This window comes from Anguilla rostrata, chromosome 3 (assembly GCF_018555375.3).
Source record: "Anguilla rostrata isolate EN2019 chromosome 3, ASM1855537v3, whole genome shotgun sequence".
NCBI lineage: Eukaryota > Metazoa > Chordata > Actinopteri > Anguilliformes > Anguillidae > Anguilla > Anguilla rostrata.
In genome coordinates, this window is record NC_057935.1 from 56,902,261 (window position 1) to 56,917,336 (window position 15,076).

At 52.8% G+C, this 15,076-nt stretch overlaps 1 protein-coding gene across 1 annotated transcript in view; it reads left to right on the forward strand.

Moving 5' to 3' along the window:
- Positions 1-3,739: 3,739 nt before the first annotated feature.
- The window catches only part of LOC135251270 (leucine-rich repeat and immunoglobulin-like domain-containing nogo receptor-interacting protein 3), a 39,406-nt gene continuing 28,069 nt past the window's right edge, over positions 3,740-15,076 (forward strand). The window contains exon 1 of the mRNA XM_064328552.1: positions 3,740-5,070. The gene's annotated coding sequence lies outside the window, so the exon portion shown is untranslated. The remainder of the gene's footprint in view (positions 5,071-15,076) is intronic.

Here is a 15,076-nt window from a genome sequence, read left to right on the forward strand (position 1 = left end):
TTAAAGCAGTTCTAGAGCACTGACGTAGAATAATTTTTAAAAAAACATTACAAAAAAAAAACCTACTCTTCGAAGGGTTTAATCTGCACTTGAATGTTTTGTGAGGCTCCTGGAGTAAGGAAGGAAACAGGGCTGTAGTTCTGTAGTTCTCTTTTTCTCAGTGCCGTCCCCCAAGGCTGCAGCGCTACTTCACTTTACCACTAGATGGCGAAGGAGAGGTCGGCAAAGAATTCACTGACCCATAAATGCGCTTGTTCCGTTCTTCTGTCAAATTTTCTATGCCTTTCGTAAATGTGTGTACTTTGACAATTTCAACGTACTTGTGAGTGAGAAAGCATGGAGACCAAATTTCTTTGCGAAATGAACCTGGAGCCATTCGCCAAGATGGGGTCAAAGTCACAAAAAGATTTTAAATGATAACTGAATTGAAGTTATCATTCTGTCATTATGTTGATGTCATGTCATGAGAGGGGGCAGAATCAATCTTCTAGCTATCCTCCCCCCCCCCACAGAGAAGTTGAGGAAGTCGCAGGTTTTGTCTACGCCCTGCGGGTTAATGTGATTTACGCTGCTGGGGGTGTGTGGGGGGGTGGCCCCGCAGATTGATGACCTTTCCAGTGACCTTGTCGGTATGAGACTACCCTCCTCTTGAAAGGTTGGCATTTAAAAAGTCCCCTGTTACCCCCCGACCCCCCCGCCACTACCCCCGCCACTAAACAGTAAAAGAGATTGATTCTGGGGCAAGTGTCCTTTGAGCTGTGGGGTGAGGGGGTTGGGCGAGTGGTTGGGGGGCGGGCGCGGGCTGCTGAAGAGCCGCTCTGGTTTCCTGCAGAAGTCGAGAGGGGAGGAGGGGCGCGTCATCCTTCTATCACCCTGCGCCCCTCCCCACTCCGGCCTGTTCGCTGGAATAAGTCGCCTCCCTCCAGCCCAGAACGATAAGTGCAGTGCGATGCGTGCGTACATGTCATAGCGGGCGCTGCGTGCTAGTGTCGCATAGCGATACGTAGCGTCGGCATGCTGCGTAGCTGTGCGAGCGTATGCAGTGCGTAGTGTGTGCTAGCTGTGCATAGCGTGTGCGTGTGTGCTAGTGTGCTAGCGTGTGCATAGCGTGTGCGTAGCGTGTGCGTAGCGTGTGCATAGCGTGTGCGTAGCGTGTGCGTAGCGTGTGCGTAGCGTGTGCATAGCGTGTGCGTAGCGTGTGCATAGGTCGTAGTGTGATAGCGTGTGAATGCGTGTAGCGGTACGTGTGCGTAGGTGTGCGTAGCGTGTGCATAGCGTGTGCGTAGTGTGTGCATAGGTATGTGTGCGTAGCGTGTGCGTAGCGTGTGCGTGTGCAGCGGTGCGAGCGTGCGTGGGCAGCGGCGTAGTGTGCAGTGTCGTAGCGTGGGGCGTGTGCATTGTCGGCGCTGGGCTACACGCGTGCTGTCGCTGTGACAGGCGAGCATCGCTCCTAAACTCTCTCTCTCTCTGTTCCACAGACACCGCTGCTGCTTTCAAGGGTTGTGATGTAACAGTGTGGGCTGATGATCTCTGGTGAATGAGTGCATGAACACACACACGCACGCACATATGCGCACACACACACGCACGCACACACACGGACGCACATATGCACACACACACACGCACGCACATATGCGCACACACGCACGCACACACACGACTTGTGTGTATGTTGGTAAACTCTGCTGTCGTGCCCACGCAGTCCGTCTGCCACTTCCTGTACAGAGCCCCCCCCCCAATGCCGCTTCTGTGAGTCAGAACTCCCGCCCCCCTCCCTGCCCCCCCACCCAAACCCAGGGGGCCTGCTGTCCAGCTCTGGTCACCATCACCAACACCCTCTCCTGCAGGTAGACCCCTGCTCTTCCTCAAACATGAATCACCCCTTCAGACTTTGAGTGAGGAGGAGAGGAGAAGGGAGGAGAGGAGAGGAGAGAGGAGAGGAGGAGGAGAAGGGGGGAGAGGGGAGGGGAGGAGAGGAGAGAGGAGGGGAGAGGAGGGGACGGGAGAGGAGGGACTGCAGGGGGTGGGGAGGTGGTAGTTTGGTGGCGGTGGGGGTTGTTGGTGTTGGTGGGGACATTACACAAGCAGTATTGTTGAGACAGTATTATATTTGTACTTGACTTATTTGTCCAGAGTGTCACATCCATGCAATTTTACACAAAGCTTTCATGTGCCTTGGGGCAGGGAGTCTGGGCATGCACAGGCATCACTGTCTGTCCGCGCTGCTAGCCTGTTGCTCCCACTGTTACGCCAGCACTGTCTGCCCGCCTGCTATGTACCCACTCCACCGTACCCACTGTACCCAACACCGTACGCCCAACGTACTCAACCCACCGTACCCAACTGTACCATGGGAAAAAGGGGAGAGAGAATGAAGGGGAGAGAGATCAAGAGAGAGAAAGGCAGGGACAGTATAAAAGCGACACTTTCAATGTTGTTTATTTTCCTTTCTTCTCTTTTTTTTGCTCCCTCCCCCCTTCCCCAAATGACCCCCCCCCCCCCCCCATGCATATCTGGTTCCAAAGCTGCTCACGTTGGTGGCTGTTCCTCCTGATAAACCCTCGCATTAAACAGACCCACTGCCGCTAATGCACTTGTCACTGCTGATCTATCGCTGTGGGTCTCATCCGGGGGGTGGGGGGGTGCAGGGGGGGGGGTGCGTGCAGCGGGGCGCGGGGGGGGCATGCATGCGGTGGGGGGGGTGTGCATGTGACTGAGGGAGGGGATATGAACGACAGGACGGGGGGGGAGGGGGGAGTAACGAGATGGACGGAGAGAGCAGTCTGTGTGGTACCGGGGGCCGGTGACATCATCCGGGTCAGAGGTCGTGCCGGTGAACCCGGGGTTGGCCGGAGGAAATTAGCGCGCTGGTATTTTTGGGTTTAGGAGACGCCACTGTCCCGCCCTCCCAGTGCTGGGACGCTGAATACATGGATCTTCTCAAAGGCATCCTGCTCTCCTGTCCTCCATTCTCTCTTTCTGTCTCTCACACTCTCCTTCTCTCTCTCTCACTCTCTCCCTTTCTCTCTCTTTTTTTCTCTCGCTCTCTTTCTGTCTCTCCTCTTTTCTTCTCTCTCTCTCTCTCCCTCTCTCTTTCTTCTCTTCTCTCTCGTCTCTCTTCTGTCTCTCCTCTCTCTCTCTCTCTCTCTTTCTGTCTCTCACTCTTCTCTCTTCTCTCTCTCTCCTTTCTGCTCTCTTTCTCGTCTTCTCTCTCTCATTTCTGTGACATTAATGCTGCTTCATTATGTTGCCTCTCTAGTGGCCTGTGTGGGAGGATGCCTGTGTGTGTGCGCGCGTGTACACACACACACACACACACACACACACACACACACAAACCCTCAAACACGTAACACAGCTGACAGCGCATTGGTTTGGATGCTGACACACTCTTCCCCCCCCCCCCCCGCATACGCAGTGTGGGTTTTACTGAGGGCAGTAAGAACTGCCCCCACCAGAGCTGTGAGTCACCCCGGCCTCAGTTTAGCCCCTGGGTTTCAGTTTCGCACAGACAGGAAAGGGCAGGAGGGGCATAACCCCCCCCCCCCCCAACTTACCCCGCTCCCCCCCACCAGCAGTTCCAGGTGTGGGTCAGATTAAGACAGAGGGGGATGGGACAGTGACTCTTTCCACACTCATGACCCTCGGGGGGCCACTACCAAGCCCCCCCAACCCCCCCAACCCCCATCCGCCATGCTTTGGAATTAGCAGACCCGCCACTATGGCTTATGACAAGGATGGCACTTTTTTCTTTTTTTTTTAAGAAAAGATTATAAATGCACCCACTCAGTTCTGCATGTCCGTGAATGCAAATTTAAACTTTCACGCGGTCAAACAGAGACAGAAAGCTGCTGTGGCCATTTTATTTATTTCATTTATTTTGTTGCTACATTGAAGAAAAAATGTCCACTGTGAATGAATGGCTGTGCGACAACCTGTTTGTAAACAACGCTGAAAAAAAAACATCTATTTTGGCTCCTCTGCTTCACTCCACATTTAGTGGAAATAATCGAAGTGTTTCGACCCCTGTAGCTTCTGGCTTAGCTACTGAAGGGAGGTGGGGAGGTATTGTGAAGAAAAAGAGGGATCGGACTGTTTGGGGAATTTTTACACTATTTTTACAAAGTAAACGTACATACAGATGCATACAGATTGTCCTATTGGACTGTTTTAAAAAGGCAGAGCCCCCCTCCACCCCACTACCTTGCCTGGGTCTAAGAAGGTCATCCGTGCTGTCACTCACCAACAGCCCCCGCCTCCTTCCCCCGCCTTTACGCTTCTGCTCCCTTTGTGCACTTTTGGGACGGTCCCTAAGCCTTTTGCCTGTCAACAGAGCTAGTTGTAAGGTTGAGCAGTCAAAGCAGCAGTGTGTGTGTGTGAGAGAGAGAGAGAGAGAGAGGGAAAGGGAGAGGGAGAGGGAGAGGGAAAAAACGAGAGAGAGAGACACACACAGAGGGAGAGAGAGAGAGGGAGACACAGAGGGAGAGAGACAGTGAGAGAGGGAGAGAGAGAGAGAGAGAGGCTGTGGCGGTAACCGTGTGGAGCAGCTCCAGACGACGAAGCCGCGCGCTCGGAACACTCGCGCAGAAACGGAACACTCGCGCAGAAACGGAACACTCTCATCCCGCCAAATTACCTTCCCGCCACCAGGGCCTTCCGCCCAAGGCTCCACCCTGGCACATCTCTAGTCTCAGCGTGGGGCAGGGGGGGTGGGACAAGAGGAGTGGGGTGCATTCGGTCAAAAGGAAAAAATATATTTTAAAAAGGGGGGGAGGGAGGGGGGGGGGGTCATTTTGTGTTCAGACAGTGGAAGAGAAGAGGGATAGAGATAGAGAGAAAGAGACAGAGAGCGAGAGAGGAAAAGAGGGACTGAGAGAGAGATCGTAGCCCGGCTCAGCAGCCGATGAGAAGACCAGAGGACCGCGTGCCGGTCAGAGAAGATTTCGGGTGTCCGACCCGCCCGGGGGACGGACGGACAGCAGGGGGACGGACGGACGGACGGCGAGGCGGGGGCGCGCGGACGCACGGGCCCATGAGGAGGGACCCCCCCCCAAGCTCCAGTCCCGGGTGAGTACAGTCCCGCGAAAAAAAAAACCGGCGAAGCCCGCCAACGCCGCCGCTGGTGTGGGGGCTCCCCCCCGCCCGTCCCGCGGCTCCTCAGAGGGCACGGGGGCTGGGCTGTACCCCTGCACACCTGGGGCGGGGGGCGGGGGGCCTTTTAGGGGCAGGGCACTGCTGTCCGGTGTTGGTGCCCTCAGTGCAAGTTGCTCTCATCGACTTGTTTGTTTTTTTTTCTGCTTGTGTGCTCACTTGATTGTGTTTGAGGTGCAAGGTTGTGTGTGTGTGCGTGCAGGCATGCATGAGTGTGTGTTTGTGTTTGTGTGTGGTGGTGTTGTTTTGTGTTTTGTGTGCGTGCGTGTGTAGCGTCCGTCGTGTGTGTAGTGTGTGTGTTGTGTGTGTGTGTGTTGTTTGTGGCCGTGCATCTGCATTTGCATACGTTTTAGTGTGTGTATATGCGTGTGTGTAAGCGTCCGTGCGTGTGTGCATGAGTGTTTGTGCGTGCGTGCGCACGTGTGAGTGAGTGAGTGTGTGTGTGAGTGAGTGTGAGTGTGTGTGTGTGAGTGTGTGTGTGTGTGAGTATGCATGCATGTGGGGTATCTGGTTTGTGTTGGGGTGATGGGGTGTGTTTGTGTGGGTTCAGGACGGGGCAGTTGGGTCGTTTTGCTATTACACTGTGGGCAGGGGAAGAGGTTGTTTTGATTATGTGTGTGTGTGTGTGTGCGTGTTTGTATGTGTGTGAGTGTGTGTGTGTGTGCCAGTGTGCCACCCCCTCACCCCCCCCCCCCCACTCTGCCAGTGTTCTCACTCACCCGCTCACAATTAGAGCCTAATTAACTGGGCTCAGCGTGGAGACAGAGCTGCATGCTAAACACTGGCACCTCTCCTCCCCCTCCTCCTCTCCCCACCTCTCCCCCTCCACCTACCTCACCTCTCCCTCCTCTCCTCCCCTCCTCCTCCACTCTCCTCACCTCCCCCCCTCCTCTCCCCTCCTCTCCTCCTCCTCACCCCTCGCCTCTCTCTCTTCTTCCCCTCTCCTCCCCCTCCTCCTCTCCTCCCTCCTCTCTCACTCCCTCCCCCTCAGCCTTCTTCTCTCCCCTCCTCCCTCCTCCTCCCCCTCTCCTCTCCTCCTCCTCCACTCTCCTCACCTCCCCTCCCCTCCTCCTCCTCCTCCCTCCCCTCTCCTCTCCTCCTCTCCCTCCACCTCCTCTCTCCCTCCCCCCTCTCCCCCTCTCCTCCCTTCTCCATCTCCCCCTCTCACTCCTCTCCCCTCCTCCTCCCCTCCTACCTCCCTCTTCTCTTCTCCTCCTCCCCCCCCCTCTCCTCTGCTCACAGAAAGATCTGAGCTCTGGTACTGAGTACATTCTCATCTGGCGCCGCCCCCTGTGAACTCTGTTAGAACTGAATGAACACTGTAATGTTTCAGCGTGTGGTCTAACCTGCCCCATACCCCCCCCCTCCCCCCCGACAGGGAGAAGGTGGCTGCTCTGTGCTGTTCATTGGTGGCGGGAGGGGGGCAGGGGTTGCAGAGAGTAATAATGGGCCCCTGTTGCCCCCCCCCCGACCCCTCCACATATCCCATATCCCAGAGTGCCCTGCGAAACCTCACCTCATCAGGCACCTCGCTCTCCTCTGCGTTTCCTTCGGTTTAAAACCCCGTCCAGCGTAAAGTGGCGGGTTCGGACCGAAGCCGCTGGGCTTTAGCGGGATGAGGTCAGGGGTCAGAGGTCAGGCGAAGCGGAGCCGTTACCGGCGAGACAATCCCCGTGGCGATTTGCGCGGCGAGCTCTTGCAGCGAACGTGTTGCTCCCGCCTCCCCCCCTGGCCCCCCTGCCGCCCCCGGCCCCCCTGCCCCCCTGCCCCCCCCCCCGCCGTTAAGCTGCTCGTAAACCCGTCCGCCAGCTCCGCGGAGTGCGCGGCGGCGTCACGGCTCCCGCTAACTCACATCTCACCCGAGCCGCTCCCCCTCGCTGCTCTGAGTGTCTCTTCTTTTTATGAGAGCGATAAAAGTGCGGAGTCTGCTGTTCCCGGCTTTCTGCTTATATGGAGCCGGTGCTGCTGCTGTGCTGGGCTGGGCTGGGCTGGGCTGAGCTGGGCTGGGCTGGGCTGAGCTGGGCTGGGATGGCCTGCGTCAGACTGCGCTAGACTGTGCTAAACTGTGCTAGACTGAGCTGTGCTGTACCACCCTCCGTTTTGGCTGGGCCGTGCTGTGCTGAGCTGAGCTGAGCCAGGCCAGGCAAGGCCGGGTCACAGTGGATTTTCACTCTCTGTCTTATACAGCGGAAATGCCGTTACAATAAATGCTGCTCTTATAAAAAAGAAGTTCATAAAAGTTCACCTGAAGCACACTAGCTCGCAGGCAGAGGACTTAAAGTGCACTTTCACTCTGCTTTCCACAAGTAAACTTAGATCTGCAGAATTCAAAATTCATACAGTAGAGCACCATATGCACCGTACTGGAGCGAATGAATCAGATGATGTCATGTGGGGGAGGGGGGGCGGGGGGAGGGCGGGCGGGGGTCGCAAATTTGGCTTTCTGTTACTCCACAGAGGGGGTGATGGAACACAGAGTCCAAGAGGCGCTAGCTTGCCAGATTTGGAGGATGATGTACTCACCACGAAATGAAATCCAATTACGAAGTCAATAGCCTACAAAATGTCAAAATACACGACGTGCATGAATTATTGCACCCGTCAGAAATGTCAAATATCAATTTTGTTGTAGGCTATATCAGAAAATATATGAATACAATTATAAATGAAAAACATATTTTGCTATATTTTATGTGCTTTGTAACATTAACTTTTTCTCTTTTTTTGGCAAAAAATGTTACTTGGATTTTTGTAATTCATCTTTGTGACAACATTCATAAAATATTTACAGTCAATGTTTTGCTTTTTGAATTAAAGATTCAAATGTTTCGGCAAGCTCAAAGTCTGCTACAGCCTAATGTCAGACATCATTTATTTAGCCAACCAATCTAGTTATCACAAAAATGTTGCTGATTATACGTTTGCAGGTATTTTGTCTCTCTCTTCTCTCACGGTCAGTATAATAGTAAAAGTATAAAGTAGGCTACGTTTGCCCCACGAATTCCACGGGAGCTGAACTGAAAAAGAGCGGTTTGAAGTTCCCCTGGAAGTGAATGAAAGGAGATGACCTTGGGACGCTATAGCAACGGGCTGTGAAGGCTCACCGGTCCCCGCGTGACGGACCTAATTAGCCGGCTTGGCTGCAGAGCACAGCTGACAGTCTCGTTTGTACCTCCGCAGACTCTTGTTCTATACAGTCCGCGAAAGGTCGTTATTAGTCCTGGCAGCTTGTTTTTTTTTTTTTTTTTTTTTTTTGTATTTTTCCTGAAGGTCACCATTTTTTTCCTCATTATTAGTTTTTTTCCCGTCGCGAAAGTTGGACTAATGAACCGCTTAATCTCAAAGGCTACCTGACTAACGAGTATCACAAGGGGTAACCGCGACATGCAGCTGTGTGAGAGCCGTGGATTCCTGTTATTCATTCGCGGGGACCTTAATCCCCCCCCCCCCCCCCATTTCAGACCCTACCGACCGGCAACCCGCTACGTGCTTATTTGTCGCGTGTTGCCGCTGCGACTCAAACCGCAGCCAGGGGTTTGCGAGCGAGTCTGTGTTCTTGCCGGTCTCCGACTTCAATTCATTTTCCCGGCTGATGCTTTTTCTAATGTTTTTCTTGCCCGGACACTAGCACGAAACTGTAATGTTTGTTTGGCTAGATTGCCTCAAATGAGAAATACAGCCCGCCGTGAGGGGCTCCGTAGAGCCCGCAACAGTCCACAGAGAGTGCCAAAAATTGCGTAAACAAAAGGCCTTTTGCATTCCCGAATATATAGATATGGCTCACAAGGGTGGAATTGAGATGGGATGATAGGCACGCACACGCGCGCGCGCACTCACAGAGGACATGTTTTTTTCAACGTATCGCTGGGAGGTTATTTTCTAATAAAAAAGGAGTTTTTTTAATAACAGTGCATCATCCAGGCTAAACATTTTCCATGCGGAAATTATGAAACAGCACATGAGTAATATGCATTATAGATGTATTATCTGTGCTGTGCTGGGCTATTACTTGTTATTCTGTCTCCAGAGAGGGAGAGACGCTGACGGTACGCTGATGGAGACCTGGTACGAAAGGCACATACGTGGTCGGTCGCGTCCTTTCATTTACGTTCAGGCATTTTACGGACGCTCTTATCCAGCGCGGCTGACTGTATTGCGAGCGTGCGTGCGGGACCGGGCTTAGTAAAACGTGTTGATTGGGCGCGTTTTAGTTTTAAAAATGACTCAATAAAAATTAAAAAAAAGCGAAGAGGTGCTGGCACCTCAAAAAAGCGGCCGAATGAGTAAAATCCTAAAATTTAGTGGCACACGTAGACGTGGATATCGTGACCGTTTTTGGCATATCTGCAAAATACATTTTTTTTTTTTTGGTCACATCTCAGTGACCAAAGGGCCGAGGGGGAAGAAGGGGGTGTGTTTTGGGCGTTGGAAGCCCCCGGTCGAATAGCCCTGTTTCAGGCGGGATCTCAGATTTCCCAGATATCCCAGCGGCGCGGCGGGCGCCTGCACTCCAGCCCGTCCGTCAGCGCCCCGCCCGGCCCCTTTAATAATGGAAGTCGATTGACGATCGGCTGGCCGCGCCACTTCGGCTGCGACTCCAGGCACTCCGTCGCGCCCGTCACCCGATCTGCCCGTCTCCCAGTTTTCGGCGGGCCGGTGACATCTACGGGCGTGTCGGGACGGGGCGGGACGGGGGCGCTCTTAAATTAATTGAATTTTTAATGGTTGCTCAAAATAACCTCGGGTCTTTTTTTTTTTTGGGTTTTGGGTAAAATATAAGTTTGCAGCCTCACACCCTGGTGGAGTCTGAATTTTGTGAGACCTGAGTGCTTCTGCAGCCTATAATGGGCTGGCCTGTGTATTTAGGGAGGATCTGATTTAATGTGGAGGGAGAGGGTCTGCCCCACCTGTCCACCTGGAATCTGGGGCATACCTCACACCCACACTGTTGGGGACTGACAGGGCAGGAACCAAAGCTCCAGATTTAACCTTTTTGACTCTTCATTTCATCAAAATCACCTCATCCTTCCCTCTTTAATCTTCACTCTGCGCCGGCAATCCAAAATGTATTTTTGTGAGCTGATTTTGGGAGGTGCCCCCCCCCGTCTCCATTTTAATACATGGAAAGTAAAACTGTGTGTAATTTCATGCGTTCCCACGGTACGTCTTTGAACCAAATCTCGTTATGATGTGGTTTTGGCGGTGAGTGACAGTGGGAGGAACTCGTTGAGCTGAAACGTTTGGATTTTATTTTTGTTGATTTAATCGTTTAGAGAGGAGGGATGTGGGGCGGGTGTCCAAAATAGAAACTAAAAGCCTCTTCGGCTGTCACTACCTGCAGGTGGGTCATGCACTGTCACACCGATGTGAGAAAGAGAGAGAGAGTGGAAGAGGGAGAGAGAGAGGGAGTGAGAGGGAAGGTGAGAGAAAGGGAGACAGGGAAAGAGCAAGAGAGGGAGACAGAGAAAGAGGGAGTGAGAAAGAGTGGGAGAGAGGTAGAGAAAAAGGGAGGGAACAGGTGAGAAAGAGAGGAAGAGGAGGGGGCACAGGGAGGTGGGGGATTGGGGAAGAAGGGTGAAAGAGTCGCGACCTTTGCGGAATCATGTTCCGTGCCAGGTTGCAGTGGCCGCAGTGTCGTGGCTGGGGGAGAGGGAGGATGAGGTCAGAAGGGCGAGGAGTCATGCGTCGTGGGAGGTGTGGGGTGAGATTCAGGGGCGAGGGTGGCGTGTGGGGTGAGGTTCAGGGGTGAGGGTGGCGTGGGGGGTCACGCACGCTGGGGGTTTAGTTATGAAAAGATTCACCTCTTCCTTCTCTCTTCACTCCCTCTCACCACTCATCTCTCTTTTTCTCTCCCCTCTCGTCTTCCCCATTCTCTCTCTCCTCTCCGTCTCTCTCTCCCTCTCCATCTCTCCCTATCTCTCTCCCTCCCTCTCTCTCCGTCTCTCTCTCCCTCTCCCTCCCTCTCTCTCTCTTTCTTTCTCTCCCTCTCTCTCTGCTGTGCCGAATATGACAGTGTCACACCTAGAGGTGTTGCCCCTCGACGGATCCACACCTGGGGGTGTCATACCTGGCGGTAATGGCAGTTTTAATTAGGCCCACCTCAATCCCCCATCCTGCACACTCACAGCCCCCCACCCCCCCCTCCATCCTGCACAGCACGTCTACGATGGACCTTCTGCAGAAACACTGAACCACACACCTGAACATACAGGTCAGAGAGCCTTCCGGAAACAGCCCGTAGTGCACCGCGTGCCACACCGCAGCCCAGCTAACGCCGATGCTAAAACAGCCCGTAGCGCAGCGCGCGCCACACCGCAGCCCAGCTAACGCCGATGCTAAAACAGCCCATAGCGCACCGCGCGCCACACCGCAGCCCAGCTAACGCCGATGCTAATACAGCCCATAGCGCGCGCCACACCACACCGCAGCCCAGCTAACGCCGATGCTAAAACAGCCTAGCGCACCGCGCGCCACACCGCAGCCCGGCTAACGCCGATGCTAAAACAGCCCATAGCGCACCGCGCGCCACACCGCAGCCCAGCTAACGCCGATGCTAAAACAGCCCATAGCGCACCGCGCGCCACACCGCAGCCCAGCTAACGCCGATGCTAAAACAGCCCGTAGCGCACCGCCACACCACACCGCAGCCCAGGCTAACGCCGATGCTAAAACAGCCCATAGCGCACCGCGCGCCACACCGCAGCCGCTAACGCCGATGCTAAAACAGCCCGTAGCGCACCACACCGCAGCCCAGCTAACGCCGATGCTAAAACAGCCCATAGCGCACCGCACCGCACCGCAGCCCAGCTAATGCTGATGCTAAAACAGCCCGTAGCGTACCGCGCGCCACACCGCAGCCCAGCTAACGCCGATGCTAAAACAGCCCGTAGCGCACCGCGCGCCACACCGCAGCCCAGCTAACGCCGATGCTAAAACAGCCTATAGCGCAGCGCACACCGCAGCCCAGCTAACGCCGATGCTAAAACAGCCCATAGCGCACCGCGCGCCACACCGCAGCCCAGCTAACGCCGATGCTAAAACAGCCCGTAGCGCACCGCGCGCCACACCGCAGCCCAGCTAACGCCGATGCTAAAACAGCCCGTAGCGCACCGCGCGCCACACCGCAGCCCAGCTAACGCCGATGCTAAAACAGCGGGACTGTGCTTCTCGTACCCGAAAGGCCAATTATCTCTCTCTCCGGCTTTTTTTTTGCACTGAACTCATTTATGTTGCTTTTATTATATTGCTGGTTTGCTTAGCAACCAGACGCAGTGGCCACTTATCTAGGTCACGTCTGAAATATGAGCCCCCTTTCTCTGAGCCGAAATGGTTCGGGTGAAGCGCCCTTCTGTTCTGGGGAGGTTTAAAAAAAAAAACAAACAAACAAAAAAAAAAACCAGAAAAAAGAGCTAATTTCTCCGCCGTGCCCGATGACCTTTCTGGAACATTCTGTTTCAAACACGCTGCCACCCAGCCTCTGCTGGCGCAGCGCGTATCGCAGAGAGGATCCACGGTCCCTGGTCCTCACACCGACAGCCTTCATTTCCTCTTCAAAAAAAAAGAAAATGGAGGGGACAAAAAAAACCTTCTCCGGCATAAAAAAAAAACGTTAAAAAAACATTTAAAAATTGTCCTTGTTTTCGTTCTCCACCGTCTCTTCAGTGTGCCCCCCCCCCTCCCCCAATCTGAAGGTTTGACGCTAATTTTTGTATTAATAAACTACCCATCATTTTGTCCTTGACCTAGGTCAAGGTCACCTTTTTTTTTTCCTTAAAATGTCTTTTATCTCTCTGGGGCAGTAGCTCCTCATTCTAGCCTTCCAGGTTTGCTGTTATGATTGGATTATTAAAGTTAAGTTTTATTACGTTTTATTTTTTTTTTAAATAGTACATTTACGTGTAAACGATTGTAGCCGTGCGCGATGAGCAGTCATGTGACCATGGGCCGTGGTCAGAGAGCAGCAGAGAAGTGGTCATGTGGTGAATGGCATCCGGTAGTGAACCGGTTGCGTCCATGTGGGTGAACCGGGTCCCGTTGCGCTGTGTTGCGCTGACACGGATAGAGCGGTGAGGTGCATTGTGGGCCGGCAGAGAGTCGGGGGGGTGTTAGTTCTGCATCACTGCCACACAAATGCTCCCTGGCCGCGGGACAGTAAACACGCTTTCACGTCTAACCCCCCTGCCCCCCCCCCCTCACCCCCTGCCCAATCCTAAATAAACACACTTTCACTTCACCTCCCCCCCATCCCATTTCACATTTAATGCACATTACCCCCCCCCCCCCCCTCCCCCGCACCTGCTTTGCTGAGGACTGGGTGAATGGATAAATCCAGCCTGCTGTGTCCTTTGTGTGGGCTGATGTATGTGCATTCATATCAGCTCATCCGCACAGTTCATACTGTCAGCCATTTGCACAGCTTGTCTGTTCCTTACAGTCCAGATCATGTGTTTTTTTTTTTTTGATTATTTTAATTGCTTTTCCATTTTTAAAAATTGTATTGTAAAAAAAAAAAAAAAAAACAGACCCTGAGAAATTCTAATTATAGAAGTTGAGAGAAAAATCAAAATGTTCTTATTAAAGTTTTTTTTAAATGTAATATGCTATATTCTGATTGTACAGCTGGGACCTGTGTTTGTGGGTTATGGTTTTCCAGCTGAAAGGCCCGTGGGGAGCTCTGACTGTCTGTCTGTGTCTGGCTCCATTCAGTTCAATTCAAATCAAATCATGGCATGATAAATAACCTTGTGTTGCCAAAGCATAGTAGACTATTTTACAAACATTGATAATATCTAAATAACAATAATCAAATCTATATTGAAAGTTGATTAAAAAATTTTTTTTTTACATACTCTAAAGGAATGGTTTTTTTCTTTCTCTTTGTCTGTCTCTCTCTCTCTCTCTTCTTCTTGCTGCCTTTCTTTCTCTGTGAGAGGTACATTGCCGCTTATTCCTTTGTTTTTTTGGGGTTGGGGTTGGGGTTGGGGAAGGGGGTGGGGTAGTCGGGGAGGGGAGGGGAGGGGGGGGGGGCATGTCATAAATTTCTTATGTGAATCAGAATAGACTGGCGTTCAGTGTCTTCACCCTCTTTTTACTTTCCTGAGTGTCAAGCCGCTCCGATGAATTATTCAGCGCCCTCAGAAATATCACCATGGTGAAATTCGTTTGAAATCCATTGCGCTGCTATTTCGGAAGGGAGAGCAGTCGAGTTTGTCCCGGCCCCAGTTCTCTCCCTCTATCTGTCATCCCCCTCTCTTTATCTCTTTTGCTGACGGATTGATCCCTCACTTTTCCGGTAGACAGCATTCCCCCCCCCCCCCCCCCCTCAGTCTGTCGGGATGATAATTCACTCTTAAACACGGTGGCGATAAAAATAAATAAAAAAAAGCGATTTGTCGTTTAAGCTGAAAAAAGACACAATCGGTCTTCAAGGACCAGCAGCAACAGCTGTGTGGAGTACTGCCTTTGTGGCCACCTAGTGGTGTAAAAGTGGTACTGCCGTTAGTCTAGGGGAGTTGCTTACGTTCGGTGGATGTGATTGAGAGGGCAGCATTGCTTCACAGCCAGAAAGTAAGCACACACACACACACACACACAGGTGTTTCTCTGTCTGTATGTGAGCAGGCATCTGTGTCCGTATTGGCATGACACCAGTAGGGGGCGCTGGTGTGCGGTGCAGCGCTGTCTTCCTAGCCAAATCAAATCAAAGTAAGAATCAATTTCATTCATAAAGCACTCTTTATGGAAAACTGTCACATAGACGCTTTTACAGAGTAGCAGAGAAAGATTAAAAAGCCAAGCCTGAGCCCCCCAAAATAACAAGCTCATGAGCTCAAAAAAAGTTTTCCCCCCGATGGGAAGAAATTTCGGGAGGGTCCCGGCTATAGAGGGGGAGCCCCTGGGCCACACTGGAGCCAATCATGCA